Source organism: Panthera leo, chromosome B2, assembly GCF_018350215.1.
Source record: "Panthera leo isolate Ple1 chromosome B2, P.leo_Ple1_pat1.1, whole genome shotgun sequence".
NCBI classification, from domain to species: domain Eukaryota; kingdom Metazoa; phylum Chordata; class Mammalia; order Carnivora; family Felidae; genus Panthera; species Panthera leo.
In genome coordinates this window covers 46,359,193-46,384,721 of record NC_056683.1, presented here as the reverse complement: position 1 = coordinate 46,384,721, position 25,529 = coordinate 46,359,193, and positions in this window count along the sequence as shown.

The following is a 25,529-nucleotide window of genomic DNA, read 5'->3' as shown; positions in this document are numbered from 1 at the left end:
TTGTAGTACATCTTGAAATTTAGGATTGTGATGCCTCTAGATTTGTTTTTCTTTCTCAAGATTGCTTTGGCTATTCAGTGTGTTTCATGGTTCCATACAAATTTTAGTATTATTTGTTCTGGTTCTATAAAAAATACTACTGGTATTTTGATAGAGATTGTATTGAATCTGTAGATTGCATTGGGCAGTATGAACATTTTAGCAATATTAATTCTTCCAGTCCATAAACATGATGTATCGTTTCATTTATTTGTGCCATTTTCCATTTTTTTCATCAGTGTCTTACAGTTTTTACAGTACTAATTTTCACCTCCTTTATTAAATTTATTCTTAAGTATGTCATTATTTTTGATACAATTCTAAATGGTATTGCTTTCTTAATTTGTGTTATTGTTAGATTATTAGTGTATATATACACAACAGATTTCTGTGCAATTTGGATTATGCAAGTTTACTGAACTCATTTATTCTAATAGTTTTTTGGTGGAGATTTTAGGATTTTCTATATATTTAGCACCATCTATAAATAGTGAAATTTTTTTGTTTTCCTTATCAGTTTGTATGCCTTCTGTTATCTGATTATTGTGGGCAGGACTTCCAGCACTATGGTGAATAAAAGTGGTGAAAGTAGACATCCTTATTTCCTGATCTTACAGGAAAAGCTTTCAGTTTTTTACCATAGAGTATGATGTTCAATATATATTTATCATACATGGGCTTTATTATGTGGAGATATGTCCCCCCCTTTATAAGGGGAGATATGTCCCCTCTAAACCCACTTTGTTGACATTTTTTTCATGAATGGACATTCATTTTTTTCCTAATGCTTTTTCTATATCTTTTGTAATAGTTATATAATTATCTTTAATTTTTTAAGGTAGATAACATTGATTGATTTGTGGATATCAAACCATGTTTGCATCCTTGGGAAAATCATATTTGGTCATGGTGAATGATATTTTAACGTAAAATCAAATTTGGTTTGCCAATATTTTGTTGGGGATTTTGCCTTTATATTCATTTTAGATATTGGCCTTTTTCATTTGTTTGTTTTTGTTTTTATTCTGCTCTGATCTTTATTTTTTTATTCTAACATTGGGCTTTTTTTTCTAACATAAGTGTAAGTTTAATTTGTTTATTTAAAATTATTCTTGGGGTGCCTGGGTGGCTCAGTTGGTTAAGCGGTCAACTTCGGTTCAGGTCATGATCTCGCGGTTTGTGAGTTTGAGCCCCGTGTCAGGCTCTGTGCTGACAGCTCAGAGCCTGGAGCCTGCTTCAGATTCTGTGTCTCCCTCTCTCTGACCCTCCCCCGTTCACGCTCTGTCTCTCTCTGTCTCAAAAATAAATAAACGTTAAAAAAATTAAATAAAATTATTCTTGTTTCTTGATGTTCATCTGTATCAATATAAACATCACTTTTAGAATTGCTTTTGCTTTGTCCCAAAGATTTTGGACTGTTGTGTTTTCATTTTCATCTGCTTCCATATATTTGTTGAATTCCTCTTTGACTTCTTTGTTAATCCATTGGTGGTTTAGGAACATGCTGCTTAGCCTCTACATATTTCTGTGTTTTCCATTTTTTTTTCTTTTAATTGATTTCTAATTGCATACTGCTGTGGTCAGCAAAGATACATTATATATCAAATCAAATTTATTGAGACTTATTCTGTAGCCTAACGTGAGCTATCCTATAGAATTGAAAAGAATTTTGAAAAGAATTTTTCAAAATGTGCACTTGAAAAGAATTTTTGTTCTGCTGTTTTTATTTGGAATGGTCTCTATATATGTGTCAGTCTATCTGGTCTAATATGTTGTTCAAATCCACATTTTCCTTATTGATATTTTTGTCTGTCCATTGATGTAAATGGGGTGATAAAGTACCCACTATTATTGTATTACTTGAAATTTCTCTCTTTATGTCTGTCAATATTTGCTTTATAATGTGCTCCTATATTGAGTGTGTAGATCTTTACAGATATTATATCCTCTTGTTGTATTGTTCCCTTTATCATTCTGTAGTGCCCTTCTTTATGTATTATTACAGGTTTTACTTTAAGTCTGTATAGTCTAATAGAAGTATTGCTACCCTAGCCTTTTTTTTTTTTTTTTTTTTCACTTCCATTGCATGGAATATCTTTTTCCATCCCTTTACTTTCAGTCTGTAATTGTTTTCAGGTCTGAAGTGAGTCTCTTATAGGCAGCATATGGAATGGTCATTTTTTAAGCCATTTAACCATCCTGTGTCTTTTGATTAGAGCATCAGTTCATTTACATTTAAAGTAATTACTGATAGTAATAAACTTATTGCCATTTTGTTAATTGTTCCCTGGTGGTTTTTGTAGTTCCTCTCTGTTCCATTCTTCCCTTTCTTTCTTCTCTTATAATTTGATGACTTTAGCATCATACTTGGATTTCTTTCACTTCATTTTTTTTTTTTTTTTTTTTTTGTCTATTATAGGTTTGTGGTTTGTCATTACCTTGAGGTTCATATAAAGTGTCCTATGTATATAGTGGACACTTTAAATTGATGATTGTTAAAGTTAAACACACCTGAAAGTACTACATTTTTACTCCCCTTACCCACATTTCTGTATTCAACATCATATCTTACATATTTTTATTTTTTTAACTTAACTAATTGTAGATAAAGTTAACTTTACTACTTTTGTCTTTTGGCCTTTATACTAGCTTTATAAGTGATCTACCACCTTTGTATTTCTTTTTACCAGTGAAAATTTTCTTTTATAATTTTCTTCTTTCTGCTTAAAGAACTCACTTCAATATTTCTTATATGGCTGGTTTAGTGGTAATGAACTCCTTTAACTTTTGTTTGTCTGGGAAACTATTTTCTTCAATTCTGAATAATAACATTGATGGTTATAGTATATTGGTATAGGTTTTCTGTTTGTTTGTTTGTTTTTCCTTTCAGCAATTTCACTATATCATATCATTCCCTTCTAGCCTTCAAAGTTTCTGCTGAAAAATATGCAATAATATTATGACTATTCCCTTATAGGTAACTAATTGCTTTTCTCTTATTGCATTTAAAATTTTTTCTTTACCTTTAATTTTGAGATTTTAATTATTATGTATTGTAGTGTGGTCCTCTTTGGTTTTATCTTGTTTCTCTGGGTTTCCAAGACCTGTATATCTGTTTTCTTCCCCAGGTTAGGGAATATTTCAGCTATTGTTTCTTCAAATAAGTGTCCTGCTTCTTTTCTCTCCCTTCCCCTTCTAGAACTTCTGTACTGTGAGTATTAGTTCCCTTTGTCCTATGGTTTCCTTAACCTATCCTCTTTTTTTTTTTTAATTATTTTTTTCCTTTTGGTGTTGAGCTTGGATGATTTATACCTGCCTTCCAGATCACTGTATCCTCTAATCTGCTCTTGATACACTCTAATGTTTTGTTTTGGTTTTTTCCCTCTCTCATTTTTGGCATTTTCATTGAGTAAGTCCACCCTTCACCCAAATTTGGTGATAAATTTTGTGGCCATTATTTTGAATTTTTAATCAGGTAGATTACTTATCTCTGTTTCATTTAGTTTTTTAGGTTTTTTTTTTTCTCTAATGTTTTTTCTTCTTCTTTCATTTGGAATATATTCCTGTGTATCCTCATTTTGTCTGGGTCTCAATTTTTTGTTTCTATATTTTAGGTAGATCAACTCTATCTCTTGGTCTTGAAAGTAGTGGCCTTATGCAGAAAGTATAATTTGGGGACCAGATTTTCCAGGAGTGTCCCCTGTCTGGACTGATGCATTCTCCTGTTGTGACTGGGCTGCGACTGTTGTAGACATACTGATGGATGGGGTTCCCCCCATGCCCAGGCATGAATTGCCTTCAAAGTAGTACCTGTGGACAGTTTGGGCAAGATACATTCACAAAGGGATACAGTGGCAGGGTGAGCTCTGCTAATAAGGTAAATGGACTGCTACCTACCTATGTCAGACTAGCTAGGCTAGAGGAGTGCAAGAAAAATAACTTCTGCCAGCTCTTCTGTTCCCAGAGAAAGCTCCTACAAGTCTCTGTTCCTCTAGCCCACACTCTAAAATTAGTCAGTAGATGTCCTTCACATATGGTCCAACTACTTTTCAAACTGCTGCCTCTATGTTGGGTGTTGGAGCCTTATAGATTGTGTGTAGGCACACTAAGAATGGCATTCCAGTTTCATACAACCCTCCAACTTTCCCAGAGTTAGGGCCCACTGATTTTCAAAGCCAAATGTCTGGGGGGCTTATCTTCATGGTGCAGATCCCCATGGCAGAAGGTGCCCAATAGGGTACTCAGATCCCTGTTCTTCAAGGAGAACTTCTGTGCCTGTGATATCCCTCCCACTTGTAGGTTGCTCTGCTCAGGGTCAGACCATGTGTCTGCCCCCAACCTTTTCAATGTGTCTTTTTCTTCACAGCTTTAGCTGTGAAAAAGTTGTCCTGCTAGTCTTCCTGTCATTCTCAGAGAGAGTTGCTTGACGTGCAGTTGCGGCCTTGGTGTGTCTGTGGGAGGAGGTGTACTCAGGATCGTCATATTCCACCACTTTTCTCTCATTCAGAGAAATTCCTTCAATAAACTGATACTTGAAACCTAAAAATATTTTGTACAATAGTTAAAATACAAATACCCAATTATCTTTAGCTTATTGGCTAAGAGAAACCTAAACAGTAGGATGTTATGGATATATTCTCAATTACTACTAATACCAATATTTCTGTCATTTTCAGATATAGCAATCTAGTAAATTGTTTTTAGTTGTAATTTTTGTCATACCTATAACAGAGTTAAGTTACCTACTTGCCAAGTCATTCTAGCACTTCTAGGCTGACATTATTGAAAATAAGACTTTCAGAATTGTCTCCAGAAATCTCCCAGTTCCAAGCACAGTATATTTAATACTCTTTTCCCCCTAATTTATGAATGCAATGGGAAAATGGATGATACTTAATTTTTCAATTCACCGCATGGGTCTATAAATTTATTATAACAATGACCTAAATATTTTCTTAACTTTATTTTAGAAAACTTTGGAGAAGTATTAGCATAATCTTAAATATCTACAGTGATGGTAATGTCTTTTTTTTTTTTTTAGCAGGTGGAATTTATGTTTAGGAATAGTCAAAATTTGGAGGGCCCAACACTGGTAAATAAAGTATATATGGATGAAAGATAAATCGTGAAAATAAACCAAACAAAACAAATCTATAAATAATGAGATCAAAGATTTTCTGTGACACTTTAATTTCCGGAGTCCATCTACATGGTAAAGTTCCAGAGAAAGCTTAATCAAAATAGCATAAAGTAGTCGCTAAAAATGAGACTACCATGAGATATAACACTTGATCAGACATGTAAGTTGCGATGTGCTTCTTAGAACATGACTAGTAATTTTGTAGCTGTACCTTATGATGTGACGTACATTACGTAGTTGTTTTTGGTTGGTTTTCTGGGTTGCATACAAACTATCACGGGTGGTATTTACCTTGAATTTTCTTGTTTAGTTAGAAATAATTTTATTTTATTACCTTTTTCTTTATTTACTTTTTTATTAAATATTTCATTTATTTGTTTATTTACTTACTTATTTATTTATTTATTTATTTATTTTTGAGAGAGAGGGAGAGAGAGCAGGGGAGGGGCAGAGAGAGATGGAGAGAGATAATCTTAAGTAAACTCCATGCCCAGCAAGGAGTGCTTGACAGGGTTCATCCCATGACCTAGAGATCATGACCAGAGCCAAAATCAAGAGTTGGATACTTAACTGACTGAGCCACCTAGGCACCCCTCCTTTTTTTGTTTTAAACATTTTTGATAATTAGAGATAATTTTAAAGTAGAATATAATAATATATTCTTAATAATATAGAATACATTTTATGAAAACGTTCCCAATAATTCCAGATGCACTATCCATTTGAGCCTCTAGGTTTCTTCTTGTGAAATTTTTTTGTTAATCATCATACTTGATTATGTTACATTCCCAATCTACCAGGGACTAAACCTCTAACATATACTGTGTGGTGTGAATTGACTGAATAACTTATTTACTTCTGTTTCATTTTTCTGTTTTTTCTCCACCCCCACATTCTTATTTGTATCCCCTTATTCCTCACTGAATTTCCCACTCCTATCAACTATTAGAAAACATCTGAAGCCAAAAGAATGCTATTAGATATAGAAAATAAAGATTGAGTTTGCTTTGCCTCAGGGTGAACATGAAAATTTTCAGAAATGTGTGCAGATTTATGTAAAAGAACCAGGAGAAGAACTGACAAAGTGATGAAACGTATTATCATATCATTGGGGAAAGTAGGAAAAAAGAATAGTGGACAACTAGTATACTTGTGTCTTTAAACGTTTGGTTGTGCATTAAAGTGATAGGAAAGCCCACGTACCATGAACACTCTCTTCCCGTCTGTCTCATCTTGAATACCTTTGCCACAATGCTAAATATTCCTTCACAAGTCCTTCCTTTCATTTGGTATGCTAAAAGCAATCTTTAGATGTAGCTTTATCTGACACATTCAGCACTTCATACCCATTAGCTTTTCATGGTTAAATTGCACTTTACTTTCTTAGCTCCATAGAAGAGACCATAACCAATTGAAATCTATTCAGAAGCCTCACCTGTGTCTCCTAAGACATAAAGCATTTTCACACATCAGGCTCAGATGAACATTAGAGAGTGTGAGAGTTAATAATGTGACGCTTGGTCTAATATGTATATATGTATGTACATATCACACCCTACACACACTCCCAACTGTACCCTATACTAAATACTGAACTCTATAAGCGTTCTGTATTTTATCACATCATTATACAGGGTCTAATTCTGAGACCTGAACATTTTAAAACTCCCTCATTCAAATGTTACTTTCTACCATGTGTTGATTTACAATGACTAAAAACAAAAGTGATTTATGTATCAGGAAATCCATTTATTATTCACAATGGGACATATATCTAAATCTTTAGGAAGCTATTCCTTTCCCAATATCTTGGCACTTGGAAAACTTTATCACTAAGAAGAAAGCTGCTAGCTAAGTAAGAACTTTCTGAGTAGTAGACAGATGCCCTTAAAATATTTTCATAAGACTGATATTCTGTAAGACTGATATTGGTGAGTCACCATTCCCTAACACAGATTTCAACCTACCATGCTGTTTAAATATACAAATACTTAATATATATTTATATATAGTGTAATTACATATATTTTATTTATGTAAAATATATATAATATAGATTATGTATATATAATCTTTTTCCACAGATATTATCAAAGTGTAACGTGAAATTCCTTGATAGTCCTCCATTTTCTCTTTACAGATACCATGAGAATCACCATACTTTTTATGGATTTTTATTACCTACTCTTATTTGTTTCTCATATGATCATAATATTCAATTCAACTCAGAAAATACAGACTTTAGAACCATAGCTTTTAGCTCTGAAAGAGTATTGAATACTTCTGGTACCACCACCATAGTCTTTCAAAATACTTCTGAGTTTAGCTACTGCTCTTGTTAATAGTTCCATTCTGTACCTAGTGAGAGTCTCATATGTTTGCAAACTGAATGCCATATACTCAGGTCAAAGAGAGATCAAAGAAAGAGGCAGAGCGCTCCTGACTGGTCACGTGGCATTTTAGTAAGCAATGGAACTTTGGAGGCTCATTTTAGGTGGCTACAAAAGGAGTAGGTCTCTGTTCTGATCTACTGGAATCTTAAAAGTTAAATGGAGGCCTTACCTGGGTATCAGTCATATATAGTATCTAGGTGGTCTCAACCACACATTACTATCCCAATGCTATGCCATGCACCCAATGCAGGCGGAGGTGCATTCCAAGGAAAGGAGGTGGTGAGGAGACTCTGATTGCCTGAGTCCAGCTTGCTAGTGGTCAACTGGCAATCATGTCCTCTCAGTGACCTCCTCTGGCATTTCATTTCTCCTGACCAGTTCTTACAATCTCATAGGTCTCCTCCTTCTGCAGTGTTCCTTAAGCAATCAGAGGATTTTATTAGCATGGAGGTGGCTCATTTGGTGGCTCTCTGGCTCCACTGGAGGCAAATGCCACAACAATACAGTCATATGTAAGAGAAACATAGTCAGACACTAATTTCTAAAATCAGTGGCAACTTTTTCCACCAAGAGCCCCATGATTCTAACCACTGATTTATTAATTTTCCTAGCCTGAGGGGGGGCACACTTAGGGCATTTACTTGTGTTGTTATGTGCTTTAATAAAGATGACACATTAGCAGACTCATCAGATATGAACACATAACATTCTGTTTGGGTAATGGCAATAGGTGCCTCATTGTGAGGCAGTAATAATATCCAAAGCCATACTATTTTGGAGGACAGCTTCTCTCATTAGAGACATTTCACTGTTCAATAAGGACAGGCTCTTTTGGCTATCATTTAAGACTTGTTGGTTGAATTTAGTAAGGACTTCTGTGTGTGCTCTGATGTCCTCCAGGTCAATGGAGGGAATAAAGATGGCTACCAAATGATAATACCAGTGGAAAAGAGAACATGTGCAAATGGCCTTGAAGGAGATAGAAGTTGTCAGTTGTAGGAACCTGACCTGGTTTTGCATACCATACACATTGCCAAAGTGAATAGTCTTAGGCATGAGGGAATGGACAGGTGGTGGGATATGCCAGACCAGAACCCCTACCTTTTCCCCTCTTTCAATGGTATATGTTCTGTTCTAGGCATAGTGTGTTTCAACAGCTTGCAGCAGGACAGTGGGATTCCAGTAGAAATTGAATAGTTCTCCCTAGCTGAGGGAAGTAAAGTAACTCACCCATCCTAGTGGGATGTCCCAATGCAAATTTCAGTAGATGATGCCTTTCTCAGGAGTGATGGAGCTTGGTGTTCTCAGCAACATACCATGTTGTTCCACATTGAGAATTGGAACAATGGCTGTTTCTCTTGACCTCCATATTTTATGGTACTGTGGTACAACAGTGATCCCCGGTCTGGCATATGGATAGGCCCTACTAATTGATCATTCAAATGTATTAAAACCTCAGAGTACTCTAGCCACCAGAGCCAAGATGATTTTTTCTATCATCAGTTTTATCTGTTGCTTTAATATTCCATTTTTCCTTTTTTACCAACCCTGCTCATGTGGGTTCCAAGGGAGATAAAAACTCTCCATTTAATGTCATGTTCTTTTGCCCAGTCTTGCATATCATGACCTTTGAAATTGGCCCCCTGATCACAGTCTATTTAACAAGGATATCTGTAAATGGTACTCAGCTTCTCTAATCCCCTAATGGTACCATCCTGGCTTGTGTGGCAATAGGGGAAAGCTTGGATTAAGTCAGACTCAGTGTCTGTACAAACCAGGATATGTTTAGAACATTCACATGAAGAGAGAATGCTAATATAATCCATCTTTCAATCCTTCACCTGTTGGGAATTCCGATGGATGACCTCCGACATCTTTGGTAGTTGCCATGGATGTTGTGTAGAACACACAGCCTACTGTTATTGTGTTAACCAAGTCAGTGTATTTCAAGAGTAATCCAGTATCCTTGGCAGTAAACCATCCCACACAGGCACAATAGTGGCCACTTGGGCACCCGATCTACTATATCTTCTGAAGGGTCACTTGTTAGGGTTTTCACCCAGGCTAGAGCATCAGTTTCCTGATCGCCAGGGGGTGTCAGTGCCTTATGATCTAGGACATGGAAGACAGTGAGAAATACTTTCTGCTTTTGCAGGTGAACCTAAATGTCCTCACACATATCCTGACCTCAAAAGGGCCCACTGATGATCATGCTTCCCTTGGCTTGCCATTGTACAAGCCTTAGGAATAATCACTTTAGAACAGCCCAATTGTCAATGTAAAGGGTTAATGGCCAGGGCTCATGAGTGATGAACAGCCAAATCACTCTGCATTTAGTCCACTGGCTACTGTGTGAGAGGCTCTTCGTGGAGAAATGCTGTGTACACTTCTGGGAGCTATTAATTTATGGAAGTATATTGGGTTTCTGATCCCTTCTAGAGCTGGGACCAAAATCCTAAGGGTCCTCTCCTTCTGGTGTCTCTGTCATAGCTTTCAACTCATACCTTCTCAAGTCAAATATGCATCTAACTCAAATGGTAGCCCTGCTTAGATGATGCTCAGAGCTTTAATTTGCTTCGCTAGTATTTTTGCCTTCTCAAAGGTAGCTTGCTGTTTCAACCTCCTAGTCTCACATGCGCCCTTTCTTTCCAGGTGGTAACGGATGAAGGCACTATGCCAGATGGGGAATAAAAAGTCCTCTAAAACCTCCAAAACCATACAAAGGCTTGCATCTTTTTTTATCTTCTTAGAGGTTAGATTTATACCTTATCAATCACAACTTCTGGGACAACACACATTTTACATAACCAAATGATTTCCAAAAACTTTATAGTGAAGTCTGAGCCTTGAATTGCCTACAGGTTTAATTCCCATCCTCTCCATCATAGATGTTTCAGCAAAACCCGCATGTGGCCTGCAGGAGAGGCAACCCTTCACATGTTAACATTGTATTGTCAAAGTAATGGACCTATTTTACTGAAGTGGGAAGGAGAATAGGGCCAGATCTGTTTACCATCCCATAACATGGTATGGCTGAGCATGTAGCCTTGGGGATGCATTTGCAGAGTCTATTGTTGCCCCAATCATGTGAAGGCAAACCAATCTTAGTGATCTTAGTTATCAGGGACTTGAAGTTGTCAGTCTTTTCTATGAAGCTCCTTAAAGATGAAGCACTTTTGCAGAAGTGTCAGAGTGAAATAGGAGCTCTGTAAGTGACAAAAGAATGAAAAATTCTTGTCATTTAATTTTCTGGTAAAAGTTTACTGGAATTTAATTTACAAGGAAATATGGTTATTTTTGTGACATTTTAAAATTATGACTGATAACCTTATACCAGGACAGATCAATTTTTTTTTAGGAATTTCATATAATTATACCCTAAAACAATATAGCATTATCTATTTGACATGCTTGCCATGTAATTTAATATATGAAGTGAGCCCAATTAGTTTAATATATCTCTTTTGTAAAGAGAACACATCTTTTGAGATGTTTCAGGGACCCTCTGGAATTTCCCAAAGTTAGTTCAAGGTCAACAAGACTTCACTTACAATTTGATTTTTGGCAACTTTGTCACAAATATCAAAAGGGTTAAAACACTTGATTATATAGGAACATAAATACTTGTTTAACCAAAATAACAAATACCTCAAAGGCAAATACAGGAAGTTACATAAGCATAAAAAAAAAAAAATTTAATAGAATATATTCCATTTTATTAAGTAATCAAAAATCTGCTAAAGCAATGTGAATCACAGGGAATTATTTTGAGAAGGCAATGTTTCATAATCCCACAAGAATAGACCAATAGTCCAAAAAAAGTTATCCTTTAGCAGATAGAAGAAAATTAAATTTGTTTTATATAACTACACCTTGATCTTAAGACATTTTTAAAAAATTTAATGTGTATTCATTTTCAAGAGACATAGAGCATGGGAGGGGGAGGGGTGGAGAGAGGGGGAGACACAGAATCTGAAGCAGGCTCCAGGCTCCAAGCTGTCAGCACAGAGCCCAATGCAGGGCTTGAACTCACAAACCCTGAGATTGGGCTCAAACTCACGAACGTGAGATCATGACCTGAGCCAAAGTCGGATGCTTAGCCAACTGAGTCACCCAGGCACCCCGATATTAAAGCATTTTTAAATCAATTAAATAGAGCTCATTCAATTTTGGTAATACTCTCCAAAGGTAGAAATATATCACATATACATAATATATAACCCTAGACAAACATAAAACCGCACAAACGGATGCACCATGGCTTTCATTCTAAAACTTTGGCCATGATTTAGGTACCCACACACATGGCTAAATACTTTTATTATAGTATTTGTGGAGAAGGATTTCAAGATTTGTATTTGCCCTTGGTAAACAATCTTCTGGAGGCTGTGAATTAGATCTTGTACGAGGGAACTTCTACAGCGATTGTATTTTACAAAGCCTCTTTCCCTCTCTGTTTTGTTTTCCTCAGTCTCTGTGGGCAGTGTTTACATTTCACAGACAAGAGATTTACAATTTCAAGAGGCAGAGGAAGGATGCAAGTTTTCTCCTAGGCATTTGGGGTATATTTCTGTATTATCAGAAGTCTAGGGTAATTGCTATTTTAAATTTCTTTTGTTTCAGGGGTCAGACAGCCTGAGGCATTTTGTTTGTTTCACTGTCAGTCACCACAACATTCTTCCCTTTAATCTCACTTTCCCAGGGATTCCACCTCTTAGCATCCTAATCAGGCTCTGTCATTAGTGCTTGAATCTTAATCTGTGGCGTTTTGAGCCCTCCTAACTTTGCAAAATGGCTGATGCTGAGGTCTCCAATTTATTATCCTGCTCTTCGACTTTGACTGCCAATCCTGAGGCTAGCAGAATGAGGGACAACCGCACATTCTTCCCTAATCTCAGCTCTTCCAACTTTCTAACTCAAGATTTAGCCTTTAGTTGGGTATTGGTGTCTGGCTGAACTTCCCACAGTAGAGGCCAGCCCACTGTGGCAAGCAGTCATTTCTCTTTGACACAATATGCTATTTGCAGTCCTTCAAAAAAGTACATTAACGCACCTGGCATTATTAGGGTGTTCTGACCTTCATGTGGTGGTCCACTACCATCTTCCATGTGGGCCACTCTTCCCTACACAAAGGTCTATAGACAAGTCAGAATTTCCCCCACAGATGCCTCTTTTCCAAAAACCATTTCTTTGGTCTCCTGCCTGCCTCACCAATTACTGGTTCCAAAACTCGACATTGAATGTGGAGGGCAAGGAGAGACCAAAGAAAGAGGCAGACCACTCCAGGTCAGTAGATAGCAGTGTTTATAAGCAAGGGAACATGTTTACAAAGCTTGTCTTGGGTGTCTACGAGATGAGTAGATCTCTGCACCTGTCCACCAAATTGTAAAAGTTTATATAGAGAGAGACTTTAATGGGGTTCCGTCACGTATACCATCCAGAAAGTCACAATACCACATTACTATCCCAAGACTGTGTCATTGGGCCACTTCAGAAACTGGGGAAAGCAAGCGAAAGACACATTCCAAATACAAGAAGGGTGCTGAGGAGCCTCTGATTACCTGTGTTCAGTCCTCAGTTCAGCTGAAGGCCACATCCTCTCAGTGACCTCCTCCAATGCCATCGCACTCACCAAGCATAGACATGACTGTAATATGCACCTACTGCACATGGCTTTGCTCTTCTCTTTTATAGCTTTCTCTAAAGCCATGGGTTCCTTCTTGGCTCCAGTCAGAGCCCAGGAGCAGCCCAGATGTGGGGGAGTGTTAACTCATTCAGGGAAAGTCCTCATCCAATAGGGAATAATAGTATGACCATCCTTTGCACAATCGTATCACGGAGACATTTTCACACTGTTCAGGGGTATGAGGTTGATACAGTATTAGTCTTGATTGTACCCTTTTATTATAGTTTCTTTCTCTGGTCTCTCTTCCTGCTCCCCAACTCCTGCTTCTTTGAATTAATCCCCAAACTACCTGCACCTAGGCCCTCATTTCAAGGTTTTCTGATAAGGGAATCCAAATTAAGAAAGCACAACCTTAGAAATCATGTAATACAGTTCTTTTAATCTACAGTGGAGGGAAAAAATACACATTAGAATTGAAGTAACTTGGCTAATGACATAGAACAGAGTAGTGGTAAAACTCATACTAAAGCAAGTAGATATAGCTTCAATTTTATGAGCTATTGTCACATTGGCTCTGAAATAGAGATGAAGAGATATGAGCCTAGTCCTTGCCATTCATATATATGTATTATTTATAAACATAATATTAATCCCAGTATTTCTCGGCAACTATAATCTCACCTCCCACACACATTTCATACACAATAGAAATTATCAAAGACTAATTTGAAACATGTTTATATCAATTACAACCTTAAAGATACACAGTGATTACTGTACGTTTTCCTGATTATACTAAATATTCAGTAGATAGATGGATGCTTTGCTCTCTGTGTTAAAAATGCCAGTTTTTCTCTTCGCAAGGTCATATAATCATATGTGACTCCCTGTGATCTCTGGATAGGCCTCAAAAATGTAATGTCAGAGGAATTTTTATGAAGTGTAAAATAGACACTTGGATATCAGAAACATAAGCATGAAAGGTAACTAATGTAAGTCTGTGGCAACAGTAAGACAAATCAGTGAATTTCTTTTAACAATAGAAATCTTTTCTGTGATAGCTAGCTGCAGCAGAAAATTACTGAGGCATACTGAGAGGCAAGAGCTCTTCTAATGCATCAAGTGTGTGTCCATGAAGGAAGTAATAAATTGCTTAGAAACATGAGAGAAAGCAGAGAGTCTCAGTTTACGTTTCGGTTTTTATTTTTCCTTTTAAGTTTCAGTTTATGCCTTAAAGACCAAGGCGTAGGAATATAAGGAGCTATGTCACCATTTAAAATATCAATATTTGGAAACGTACTTCTTTAAAGTTAACATTTTTTATATGATAACTATGTGTCCAATGAATAGTAAAATTTTACACCAGTTCTGGTAAAGGTGACTCTTCCCCAGATGTTTCTTTCATTAGTAAGTAGGGCAATTGTCTGGGCATAGATGGGACTGATGAACGTCTGTCCTGAATCTCCATTCCTGATGGGACTTTTCTTTACCTTTTGTCCAGCCTCCTAGGACATTTTGCACAGTGTGGACCCTCACAAAAGGCTTGATGAAGTAGATTGGCTGCTATCACATGACCTTTCTATCACTTTACTATTCTTCATTGGCTCTCTTCAACACTATCTCACTAGCAGCAAGGATAATATCTAGAAACCAAAAGGCACTCAATACTTGTTGGTGCAAAGAATGCACTACCCCCAACTTTTTAATCCCTGATTTTTTTTCCAATTTTTTAAATATTAGTAATTTATATGCAGAACATTAATTATTTTAATGTGCAGTTCTGTGAGTTTTGACACATGTATATAGTTATGAACATACAACTCAAAGTACAGAACAGTTGCAACACATCCAGAAGTTTCCCAGCAATCCAGTACCAGTGCTTGACAACCACGAATCTCGTTTTTGTCCCCTTTTTGTTTTACTTTTATAAGAATGTCATATGAGTGGAAACACTCAGAATAGAAAAAGTCCACTTTTACTTAGCATTCTATGTTTTAGATTCATCCATATATGGCATGTAAATTATCTTTTAAAGGTAAAGTCCTCAAGGTGCCTGGGTGGCTCAGTCAGTTAAGTGTCAGACTTCAGCTCAGGTCACGATCTCACGGTTCATGGGTTCCAGCCCTGTGTTGGGCTCTGTACTGACAGCTCAGAGCCTGGAGCCTGCTTAAGATTCTGTGTCTCCTTCCCTCTCTCTGCTACCCCCACCCACGCTCTGTCTCTGTCTCTCTCTCTTTCTCAAAGTAAATAAACATTAAAAATAAATAAACAAACAAACAAATAAATAAAGGTAAAGTCGTCAATTAAGCCAGGGGAGTAGGTATCATGTATTTATGTAGAAATCATCTTTAATTTTTTTTTTTTTACCTTCTAAAGTGTATCATTTGGGATTGTGCTAACATTCTTAAAGCAACAGGATCAAGTCACAATTAACACTTTTAAGAAAAAATACTACTTTAATACAAATTTTAACTCCAAACAGATGATTTATTTGGATCTTCTTTCATGTAGTGCCACTTATTTTCAGGTTGGGATCCTAAAATGGAAAGCAAGTTTGATCTGATGATGTCAGGAGAGGAGTGCAGGTAAGGAGTCAGAACTGAGAAACATAAGAAAGAGAAGAAACGGCAATAGTTAGGAGATGATTATCTAGAAAAGAGGCAAAAAAGTACGTCATGATACACGCATTTATTTACTAGTAAGAAAGAAGACTATTTGCATGATTTTGGCTCTAGATTTTTTTTTTACTTATTAGTTAAAATATTAGATAACAGGAAGTTTTCTTGGGCTGGAAAATTTACATTGCCTGGATGGATTCCTGTGGGTAGAAAAACACTAGATCTTAACAGCCTCATTGCACACATCCTAGGAAGTCCTTTTAATACAGTAACTATTGATTCCCTCAGTTCCACACACGATAGAGGCAGAATCGTTGGACACAAGGAATGGTGATTATGAATGGAAACAGAAAAATGATTGCACTAAGAATATATTTGAAACAGAGCAGCTGTTCCACACAGCCCAATTCATTAGGCATATTTTTTCAGTAATTTTTGTAATATTTTTAACATTCTCCTATGAGCGAAGCATGACTAATTAGAAAATTAGATAGAATCAGATTTCTGCCCTTGAGGATCTTGAACTCTAAAAGGGGATGTAGACAGAGAAGCCATTAGAATAGAGTGAGTTAAGGAAGGAGTGGCAGGTATGAAATCACCTAACAAAGGGGACAGGATGATTATATGTGTGAGGAAGGAGGAAAAAGTCCCCAGATATGAAGGCTAGGTCAGGAGAGATTGAAAATACAGAAGAGATAATAAGGATAATTTAATTGAATCAAGTATGGAACAATGGGAAGGAGCTGTGCAGAAAAGGGTTATGTTGGCCTGGGCTGCTCAAACCACACATTCCCAAAGTCTTCAGCACTTGCCCTGTATTCAGTTCCTGGGAGATGACCTCTGCACCCTTGGATTATTCTGCCTTAGAAGAGTATCTGTATACTTGAGGCCTTGGGCCAGGTCAGATACTTCATGCTAACAATATGATTTATGGTGAACACCTATTTCTGAGGCTTTGGGCCATGCTCTATCAGGGTGACATTTGGGAGGCTGGAGTCTGAATCGCTAAATGTGTCGTGCAAGTGCCTATATAACTACGGGCCCATATAACTGAGCCCCAATAAACACTCTGGACACAATGCTCAAGTGAGCCCTCCTGGTTGGCACCATGTATTATCATACATTGTTGAGAAATGAAAAGCCTCCTGTGCTAGTCTACAAGGATAGGACAACTGTAAGCTCATATGTGATTTTTTCCTACACTTGGCTTCATTCATCTCCCTTTGCTGAGTTTAATCTGTATTCTTTTGCTAAGATAAACTATAACTGTGTTCATCATAGTTTTTTTTTTTCTCTCTGAGTTTTTTGAGCCATTCTCATGAGTCATAAATCCTGGGGGACGTGGAGGTCCCTGACACAGGTAGAGTCAGAGTATCATTGACAGAGGGAAGAAGAAAAATTCTGGGTCTAGGGACATTTATGGACTGAGCAGGTGGAAAAGGAAAAGAGTTGTAGTCTGCTGGCTTGCATTATTTCCTCTGAAGGTATATTTTGCTAAAATAGAGGAGAGTGTAGGGGTTAGGAAAAGGGCTCCAGTTTTCAGGGAGTTTATAGGAATTGAAAATTAAAATGTTGAAAGTCAGAGGGCAAATGTGGGAAAGATTGTGGCATTTGGAGAATATTGAAAACTTAATATTTAAGGTCTTGGATCCTGAATTTAGTATGACCTCCATCTACAGAATTGTAGGCTTCTCTTCAGCTATGCTCTATGATTCATTCTGGGTTTGGGCTATGACAGGACAATGACACTAGACTGATAATATAAAAGTGGCTCATTTCATCTAAACTGAAAAGGGAATACAGGAGCCTGAAAGCAGGAAGAGATCAAGGGGTCAATGGGTTGTGGGTCTCAGTGAGATAAAAAAAACAAACAAAAATCCAAATTAGTATACTGGATACACTTGAGACACTGAATGGAGCTAAGAGTTATGATATGAGATGAGATAATAGGATGACTGAAATCAATATTTCAGCTAAATACTTCGTCTTTAGCAATGGTAACAAGGGATGTTACAAGGAAGAAAATGATGTCTAACATTGTGCCAAAGTCATGGAAAAGCAGACTAAATGCTTATTTATTTATTTATTTTTACTTTTTTAACATTTTATTTATTTTTGAGACAGGGATAGACAGAGCATGAACAGGGGAGGGTCAGAGAGAGGGAGACACAGAATCTGAAACAGGCTTCAGGTTCTGAACTGTCAGCACAGAGCCCGACGCGGGGCTTGAACTCACGGACTGCGAGATCATGACCTGAGCCGAAGTCGGCTGCTTAACCAACTGAGCCACCCAGGCACCCCACTAAATGCTTATTTAAATGATTGGGTAAATATTAATGTTTGTTTTCTTACTAATATATTCAGGTACTTGTATGGAGGAAAAATAAGAACTGATAATGCTTAGGTATGTAGTATGTATATTTCAAATTGCCATCCATGCTCAAAGGAATGCATGAGAGTTTACCCTCATTCACAATCTTATCAAATCTGATAATTTCTTTTAAAAAATAAATATACTAAAAATTGGTATTTCTTTAATAAATTGTCCTGTATTTTAGTGAGTTAAAATATATATAGTTCTTGCATTTTATATTCTATCTATACATATTTTCTTATGTTTGTCATCTTTTAGCTTTGTTTTTCATGCATTTTGTCATAAACTTGTTTGATTCTGATGTGCTCTAATTTATTCATATTTTCCATCATAGCTTGTGAGTTCCGAATCTTATTCATAAGTATTTTCCATCCCAAGTGTCCTAGAAATGTATTTTGTATTTATTATAAAACTTTTATTGTGTCGTATTATATATTTAAGTTATTGGTGAATCTGGACTCTATTTTTACTAACAGATAAAAATGTAACTTATTTTACAGAAAATGTAATCAGCTCCCCAATTTCCTTATTAAATGCTTTGGTTTTTATCCATGCATTTTAAATATCACATTATAAATTTACATATATAATTGACCCACATATCTTTTCCATTGATATACTTATCTATTCTAGATGGTGTTACTTTATCTTTATAGTGTCTTCTGACATTCCTCTGTTATGTTCTCTTTTAAGATAATATTTAAATATAATTGATATACAATGTTTTATTTTTTAGGTACACAACATAGTGATTCAACAATTCTGTACATTACACAATGCTCATCATGAAAAGTATAGTTACTATCTGTTACCATACAGTATTATTGCAATGTTATTGACTATATTCCCAGTACTATACTTTTGATTTCCTGACATCTTTATTTTAGAACAGAAGTTTGTATGTATTAATCCCTTTCACTTATTTCATCCATCTCCATACCAGCTCTGCTCTGGCAATCACCAGTTTTCTGTACTTATGACTGTTTTTGTTTGTCCATTTGCTTTACTTTTGAATTTCATATGTAAGTGAAATCAAATGATATTTTTCTTTCTTTGACTGACATATTTCACTTAGCATACTACCCTCTAGAGGTATCCCTGATGTCACAAAAGGCAAGATCTCATTAAAACATTTTTTTCTAAAGTTTATTTATTTTTAATTTTTTTAAATGCTTATTTATTTTTGAGAGAGAGACAGAGAGAGACAGAGCAAGACAGAGCATGAGTGGGGTAGGGGCAGAGACAAAGGGAGACCCAGAATCCAAAGCAGGCTCCAGGCTCTGAGCTGTCAGCACAGAGCCTGACGTGGGGCTTGAACTCACAAATGAACCGTGAGATTATGACCTGAGCCAAAGTCAGATGCTTAATCAACTGAGTTACCCAGGTGCCCCCAAAATTTATTTATTTATTTTGAGAGAGAATTGATGCATGCACATTGGGGAGGGACAGAGAGACCAGAAGAGAGAGAGGAGAGTTTGAGCCCCGCACTGTCACCACAGAGTCTGGTGAGGGACTCAAACTCATGAACCTGGAGATTATGATCTGAGATATAATCAAGAGTCAGCCGCTTACTGACTGAGCCACCCAGGCTCCCCAAGATCTAACTTTTTAGGACTGAATAATATTCCACTGTGTATATATACCACATTTTTTGTTTGTTTGTTTGTTTTTTTACAGAAGCAAAATTTATGTGATATAGTCCTTGAGAAATTTTGTGGTCAAAAGAACACAGTACACTAAAACAAAAATTAATTCAAAATAATGCAAGTCCTTTATGCATTTTCCAAAACTGTGAACATGAACTCCTAAATATTTTATTTAAATTTCGGTTAGGTAACGTACAGTTTATTAATGTCAGGTTTATAATATGTGATTCAACACTTCCATACAATTCCCAGTGCTCATCACAATGAGTGCACTCCTTAATCCCCATCACCTATTTCACCCATCCCCCTCTCCCCTCTGGTAACCATCAGTTTGTTCTCTATAGTTAAGAGTCTGTTTCTTGGTTTCTCTTTCTCTTCTTTCTCCTCTCTCTCTCTCTCTCTCTCTCTCTCTCTCTCTCTCTCTCTCTCATTTTTTTCCCTTTTGCTCATTTGTTTTGTTTTGTTCCTTAAATTCCACATCACATCTGTGTGAGATAATATAGTATTCGTCTTATTCTGACTTATTTTCTTAGCATAATACTCTCTAGCTCCATTCATGACCTTGCAAATGGCAAGCCTTCATTTTTTATGGCTGAGTAATATTCCATTGTGTGTGTAGGTATGTGTGTGTGTGTGTGTGTGTGTGTGTGTGTGTTTATGTACACAGTTTATGTACACACACACACACACACCACATCTTTATCCATTCATCAGTAGATGCACACTGGGCTGTCCATAATTTAGCTATTATAGATAATGCTGCTATAAACATTGCATGTTTCCCTTTGAATTAGCGTTTTGGTAATTTGGAGGTAAATATCCAGGAGTGTGATTCCTTCTAGTTTTAATTTTTTGAAGAATCTCCATTCTGTTTTTCACAGTGGTTGCACCAGTTTTCATTCATTCCCACCAACATTGCAAGAGGGTTCCTTTTTCCTTATATCCTTGGCAATACTTGTTCTGTTTTTGACTTTAGCCATTCTGTCAGGTAAGAGGTGATATCTCATTGTTGCTTTGATTTGTATTTCCCTGATGACGAGTGATGTTGAGCCTCTTCCACGTATCTGTTGGCCATTTTTATGTCTTCTTCGGGAAAAAGTATGTTCATGTCTTCTGCCCACTTTTTTTTTTTTTTTTTTTTGATATAGAAGAATATTTATTTATTTTTTTTTAATTTTTTAATATATGAAATTTACTGTCAAATTGGTTTCCATACAACACCCAGTGCTCATCCCAAAAGGTGCCCTCCTCAATACCCATCACCCACCCTGCCCTCCCTCCCACCCCCCATCAACCCTCAGTTTGTTCTCAGTTTTTAACAGTCTCTAATGCTTTGTTCTGCCCACTTTTTAACTCAATTATTGTTTTTTTGTGTGTGTGTTGAGCTTTAGAAATTCTTTATGTATTTTGGGATAATAACCCTTTATAAGGTATGTCTTTCGCAGATATCTTCTCCCATTCCATAGGTTGCCTTTTAGTCTTGTTGATTGTTTGCTGTGCCGAAGCTTTTTATTTTCTTAAAAACTTTTTTGAAGTTAATTCATTTTCAAGAGACACAGACAGAGGCAGAGAGAAAGGGATATACAGAATCTTAAGCAGGCTCCAGACTCTGAGCACAGAGCTCAGCACAGAGCCCAATGTGGGGCTCGAACATATGGACCACGAGATCATGACCTGAGCCTAAGTGAGAAGTTCAACTGAGCCACCCAGGTGCCCCAGAAGCTTTTTATTTTGATGTATCAAATAGTTTATCTTTGCTTTTGTTTCTCTTGCCTCAGGAGATATATCTAGAAGGAAGTTGCTACAGCTCATGTCAAAGAAGTTACTGCTTGTGTTCTCCTCTAGGATTTTAATGGTTTCCTGTCTCACATTTAGGTCTTTCATCCATTTTGAATTTATTTTGTGTATTTTAAAAAAGTGGCCCAGCTTCATTCTTGTGCATGTTGCTGTCCAGTTTTCCCAACACCATTTGTTGAAGAGACTTTTTATCATTGGATATTATTTCCTGCTTTGTTGAAGATTAATTGGCCATATTGTTGTGGTTCCATTTCTGAATTTTCTATTGTGTTCTATTCATCTACATGTCTATCTATGCCAGTACCATACTCTTTTGATAACTACAGCTTTGTAATGTAACTCGAAGTCCAGTATTGTGATGCTTCCGACTTTTCTTTTCTTTTTCAAGATGGCTTTGGATATTTTGGGTCTTTTGTATACCACATCTTCTTAACCCATTTGTTTACTGATGACTGCTTTGGCTGCTTTCATGTCTTGGTTATGGTAAATGATGCTGCAAAGAACACAGGGGTGCATATATTTTTTTTCAAATTAGTGTTTTAATTTTCTATGGTAAATACCCATTACTGGAATTACTGGATCACATGGTATTTCTATTTTTAAATTTTTGAGGAAAATCCATACTGATTTCCACAGTGGCTGTACCAATTTACATTGCCACCAACAATACATGACTGTTCCCTTTTCTCCACATCCTTGTCAACACTTACTATTGCTTGCCTTTTTGATGCTAACCATTGTGGTTTTTATTTGCATTTCTCTGATGACTGGTGATGTTGAGTGTCTTTTCATGTGTCTGGTGGCCATTTGTATGTCTTTGGAAAAATGACCACTCAGGTCCTTTGCCCATTTTTAACTGGATTTTTTTTTTTTGGTGTTGTAATAGTTTCTTATATATTTTTGATATTAATCCTATATCAGAAAAATTTTGTAAATATTTTCTCCCATTCATTAGGTTGCCTTTTCGTTTAGTTGTAAGTTTCCTCTGCTTTGCAAAAGATTTTAATGTTGTAGTCCCAATAGTTTATTTGCTTTTTTTTTCTTTGCCTGAGGTGACATGTCCACAACTATGTTGCTAATGCCAATGTCCAAGAGATTAATGCCTGTATTTTCTTTTAGGAGTTCCGTGGTGGTGTCCACTTTCACATTTAGGTCTTTAATCCATTTTGAGTTTATATTTGTGTGTGTATAAGAAAATTGTCCACTGTCATTCTCAGCATCATTAATTGCAGAGACTTTCTTTTTACCATTTTATATTCCTACCTCCTTTGTTGTAAATTAATTGACCATATAAGTATCAGTTTATTTCTGGGTGTTTTCTCCTGTTCCACTGGTCTATGTGTCCACTTTTGTGCCAGTACTATTCTCTTTGCTTACTATAGTTTGGTAAGTTTGCTTACTTGATATCTAGGATTATGCTATCATCAACTTTGTTCTTCTTTCTCAGGATTGCTTTGGCCATTCCAGGTTTTTTGTGGTTTCATATGGACTTTAGGATCACTTGTTCTAGGTCTGTGAAAAATACTGTTGGTATTTAAATAGAGATTGCATTAAATTTGCACATTGCTTTACGTAGTATGAAGATTTTACCAGTATTCTCCAAACCATGAGCATGGTACATATTTGATTTCATATTCAATTTCTTTCATCAGTCTCTTATAGTTTCCAGAGTATAAGTTATCTTCTTGGTGAAACTTATTTCTAGGCAGTTTATTCTTTTTGATGCAGTTGTAACTGGGATTGTTTTCTTTATCTTTCTGCGACTTTATTATTAGTGTACAGAAATGCAACAGATTTCTGTATTTTAATTTTGTATCCTGCAACTTTACTGAATTCATTTATTCTAATAGTTTTTGGTGGGGTCTTTAGAATTTTTTATATATACGATCATGTCATTTGCAAATGGTGAAAGTTTTATTTCTTATTGATTTGGATGCTTTTTATTTCTTATTGTCTGATTGCTGTGACTAGGACTTCCAGTACTACATAGAATAAAAATGGTGAGAATGGTATCTTTGTTCCTGAATTTAAGGAAAAAACTTTGTTTTTCACTATTAAGTATGATATTGGCTGTGGGTTTTTCACATAGGGCCTTTAACCTACTTTATAGATAGTTTTTATCATGTATATTGAATTTTGTCCACTACGTCTTCTGCATCTATTGTGATAATCATATGCTTTGTATCCTTCATTCTGTTAATGTGTTGTATCACATTGATTGATTTGCAGATATTGAAACATTCTTACATTCCTAGAATAAATCCCAGGTGACTGTGGTGAATAGTACTTTTAAAATAATGTTGACTTTGGCTTGCTAATATTTTGATCAGGGTTTTTGCCTCTTTGTTCATCAGAGATATTGGCCTGTGGTTTTCTTTACAATGTCCCATCTGGTTTGAGTCTCAAGATTATGGAGGCTTCATATAATGAATTTGGAAGCATTCCTTCCACTATTATTCTGGGGGGTAGGGATATTTTGAAAAGCACTCTTTAAATGTTTGGTAAAATTCACCTGTGAAGCCATCTAGTCCTGAACTTTTGTTTGTTGTGAGTTTTTGATTACTGATATATTTACCTTACTGGTAATCAGCTTGTATAGATTTCCATTTCTTTCTGGTTTAGATTTAGTTTTTAGAAATGTATATATTTGTTCTATATTTTCCTATTTGTTGGCCTATAATTTTTCAGAGTAGTCTCTTAAAATTTTTTTGTTACCCTGCGGTGTTGGCTGTTACTTTGGTCCTCCTCTTGTTTTTCTTGATCAGTTTGGCTAATGGTTTATCAATTTTGTTTATTTTTTCAAAGAACCAGCTGTTGGCTTCCTTGATCTGTTCTTCTTTTCTTTTTTTTAAAATTTAGTTTTTATTTATTTCTGCTCTATGTTTATTATTTCGTTCTTTCTACTAACTTTGGGATTTGTTTTCTCTTTCTAATTCCTTTAAAGTGTAAGTTTAGGTTATTTGAGATTTTTCTTATTCCTGGAGGTTGACTTGAATTGCTATAAACTTGCCTCTTAGGATTTCTTTTGTTGTGTTGTAAAGATTTTGGACTGTTGTGTTTTCATTTCATTTGTCTCCATGTATTTTTATTTTTTTAACGTTTATTGATTTAGAGAGAGAGGCAGAACAAGCAGGGGAGGGGCAGGGAGAGAGAGAGTGAGAGAAACCTAAGCAGGCTCCCCACTGCCAGTGTAGAGCCCACTGCGGGGCTTGAACTCAAGAACAGTGACATCAAGGCTTGAACTGAAATTAAGAGTTGGAAACATAAATGACTGATCCACCCAGGTGCCCCAACTCCATATATTTTTAAATTTTCTCTTTGATTTCTTCATGGAGCTTTGATTTCTTCATGGTTGTTTAGTAGCATATTGTTTAGCCTCCACATGTTTGGGTTTTTTTTCCAGGGTTTTTCCTGTAGTAGATTTCTAGTTTTATGTTGTTCTGGTTAAAAAAGATATTTGATATTACTGTGAGGTTTTTAATTTTTTTGGGATATATTTGTGGCCTAGCATGTAAATTATCCTAGTGAATGTTTCATGACCACTTGTAAAAAACATATATTCTGCTGTTTTGGGATGAAATATTCTGTATATATTTAAGTCCATCTGGTCAGGTGTGTCATTCAAAGCCACCGTTTCCTTATTACTTTTTGCAAGGATGATCTATCCATTGGTATAAGTAGGGTATTAAAGTGTCCTATTGTATTACTGTTAATTTCTCCCTTTGTGTCTATTAACATTTGCTCTATGCGTTTATTTTTATTTAATTTATTTTTTACATTTGCATCCAAGTTAGCATATAGTGCAACAATGATTTCAGGAGTGGATTCCTTAATGCTCCTTACCCATTTAGCCCATCTCCCCTCCCACAAACCCTCCAGCAACCCTCTATTTGTTC